The sequence below is a fragment of the Salvia hispanica genome, chromosome 6 (genome assembly GCF_029641045.1).
Source record: "Salvia hispanica isolate PSC_SH4W2 chromosome 6, Shi_PSC_v1, whole genome shotgun sequence".
NCBI classification, from domain to species: domain Eukaryota; kingdom Viridiplantae; phylum Streptophyta; class Magnoliopsida; order Lamiales; family Lamiaceae; genus Salvia; species Salvia hispanica.
Genome location: NC_142697.1, coordinates 4,661,279 through 4,664,807, shown reverse-complemented (window position 1 = coordinate 4,664,807; position 3,529 = coordinate 4,661,279).

Below are 3,529 nucleotides of genomic sequence, written 5' to 3'. Positions count from 1 at the left end.
CCCACCAATTTTTTATATATTGACAGCGGTAGGACATTTATCGAAGCACCTAGATCACACATGGCATGCTCAATTTTAATATCACCTATAGAAATAGGAAGAGTGAACATACCTGGATCTGTACACTTTGACGGCATCCTCCTCTTTTGTATCACGGCGGATACATTTTCTCCTATAACAATCTTCCCATCAGGTTTGGTTTTTCCTGCTATGAATTCCTTGATGAACTTGCTGAAGGTGGGTATTTTCAGAGCCTGCAAAAAGGGTAGGTTAATCTCCAGCTTACTAAATATTTCCACAAGGTCCTCAGTATCATCTTTCTTTTTCTTGGCTTCTCCTCGATATGGGAATGGTTTGGGTCGCTTTACTGCATTCGTGGAACTCCCTGCTGGGGCTGCACCTGTCTCCCTGCTTCCCTCTTTAAGTTCCAACTCAGGTTCTGGATCAAGGAAAAATGGGTCACTTAGTCGAGGCATCGATCCCCTTAAATCTCCCTCCTGGAGGTCATCCTGTATAGGAATTTCTCTGAGTCCAGGATCATCTCCTCGAGACTTCTGATTCCCCTTTTCTCCGTTCATCTGTGAGGGTGTCTCCTCGTTTATCACTTGCTTCGGTCCTTCATAGCCTTTCCCCGATCTCAAGGTAATTTGACTAATATTTGCTCGGTCTGGTGGTTTGACAGTGGCAGGCAATTTCCCTTCATTTCCCCGCATTTCGTTCAGCGACGTGGCCAACTGGGACATCTGCTTTGCCAACATGTCCATGGCAGACTTCTGCTCCTGCTGGGCATCTTGAATTTTGTGCACCACGTCATTGTTAGCCTGCATGTTATTCTGCATGTGTTGTTGGAAATTTACCAGGTCATGCACCATGTCATCAAGATTCCGCTGTGGTCGGAAACCTTGAATTGAACTGGGATTAAATCCTTGATTTTGATTGGTTCCAACCACCTGGTTCTGGCGAAAATTTCCCTGACCTCCTTGATTATTGTTGTACTGGGTTGCTGGACCTGGGTGACTCTGTTGGAAATTTTGATTGTTTCCTGAATTGTTCCTCTGATGCGGTGGCACATAAGAATTCCCTTGGTTGCTCTGGTTCCTGTTGTTCCAGTTATGCTGATCCCCTTGGTTACGGAAATTCCAGTTGTTCAACCCCTCTTGCTGCTTCCCTGCCCAGTTAGAATTATGCTGTGGTCCTTCCTGATTCCGGCTGGGCCATGTCTGCTGGTTCTCCGCTGGACCTGGGTGTTGTGACTGTGGTTGTTGGTTCCCTTCAGCCCATCTGAAACAAGGATTGTCCCTCCATGGTGCCTCCTTAATCTTCCACTGGTTCCAGTTGGTATTTTGATTACTTTGATTCCAATTCCCCATTGCATTCACTTGAGCTTGGAAATCTCCATCGAGTGAGGGATTATTGTAAAATTGAAGCTGATGTTCCTCTTGACCTGGGTTTTTTTCCTTATCAGTCGACCCAGGGGTATTTTTCTTTTCAATGGCATTTAGCAGTGCCTTCTCCAGTCGATCTATTCTGTCTCTAACCTCTTCTCCTTCTCGTTCCTTAACTGTGTTCGCGGAGCTTCTCCTCATGATAGCACGCGGGCAGTCATACGCCTTCTTCGCGTCGATTAATCTTCCCAGAATCTCGCGTGCCTCGCTTGCCTTATTCTTGGTGAAATTCCCCCCGCTCGAGGAATTCATTAAGTCCTTGGACTCAGGATTTGCCCCTTCGTAGAATAGATAAAATGTTTCAGCCTCCGTCATCCTGTGATTTGGGCAAGCGTCAAGCAGGCCTTTAAACCGAGACCAATATTGGCTTAAAGATTCATCGTAGTCCTGCTTACACTCTTGAATCTCTTTTTTTAGAGCGTTTGTCTTATTGGACGGAAAGAAATAGTCCAGGAACTCCAATTTGAAATCCCTCCATGTGGTGATCGAGTCAGGTGGAAGCCTCAGCAACCACGTGTTTGCCTCTCCTTTCAATGCAAATGGGATCGCTCGCAGGCGATAGTCCTCCTCGGTAGTTTCGTTAGGCCTTTTCTGGATGCTACATAGCTCACTAAACTCGTTCAAAAACTCATACGGGCACTCATTCCTCCGTCCAGAGAATGTAGGCAGAACGCCCAGCACATTCGTCTTGATCTCAATAGACCGCTGGCGCTGATTTGACACTATGGCATGAGCTGGCTCTCCGTCGAGATGTGCAGTGAGCGAACCAATCTCTGGGTCTAGGTCCACTAAGTTTGCCATTACAGATTCCTCTTCCTCCTTTTCCGAATGCTCAGTTTCTGACGACGACCGTGGATCCTCCTTCCCCGATGAATTCCACTCTTCTTCACTCCCTGATTCAAACGGAAATGGATCTACAGTTGACAACCCCGATCTGGTAGTTATGGCGGATGTTGATTCCCTGACTTGCCACTTCAACTGCACGTTCCTTGACCAAGATGGGTTGCTCCAGATTCCTGACTTTGAACCCTTGCTCATAAACTGCCAAAAACGAAAATCAAAAGATCAAACTATTTACACCAGATCTCTAAACACATAAACAAACTACGCCATCCATCCCCGGCAACGGCGCCATTTGAAGAGTTGATTTTCTTGCTTGCTGTATCCTATCAATTTCTAATTACACACTTCCTAGATCCAGTAAATCAACTAGATCACAAGGTCTAGAGACTCACAAGACTGGAAGTCTGGTCGTTGGTACGCAAGCAAACCTTCAAAACCCTCAACCACAGATACTAAACTAGCACAGGGAAGTAGGGATCGATCCCACAGAGATGGACTCGTAAAATACATGCGTAGAGAATTGGAAACTATTTTTGGGTTGGCTGCTGCCACGCATATTTTGGGTTGAGGAATTTAACTAAGTGAATTTGGAAATAAAGTATGCTATGCTAACTGCTAGATCTAGGCAAAAAATGAATTATGTATAAGAACTAAATCAAATCAACTACTAGATCTGGGACTTCTACGAACATCTCTAGACCAAGGAGATTAAAACAAGTGGGGACCAAACTCTGAAAAAGGTAAGTACGGACAGAATCGAATCTGCAGCCTAACTAACTAAAGCATCAACTGAAAATGACTTCATCTTCTTCAACGAACACAAATAAATGCAGAGATCGAGAAAAACAAACTCAGATGTAGATTGGAAACATAATTTTAACGGTAAACGAAACAACGACGGAAATCACACTACTAGACGAAGCAAACCAAGCAGAACAAAATCCCCATAATCTCATGCACAAATTTCACCTCCCCTGTTCAGATCCACACTTCGGATGCTAAATCCACTCCGGATCCAAGCATCAGAACAAAAATCCAACCGAACACAACTTCAATACCACGATTCTCGAATCTCCTAAAATATTCAGCAACAAATTCAAGAGAACATCTCAAATAAACAAACCAAAATAGCAAGCATCATAATAATCAACACGAAATCTAACTTCATCAAAGCAAATCAAATGTAAATAGAACGGATAAACTGATTCAGCAACAAAACAACAAGCTCGACTTCCAAACGT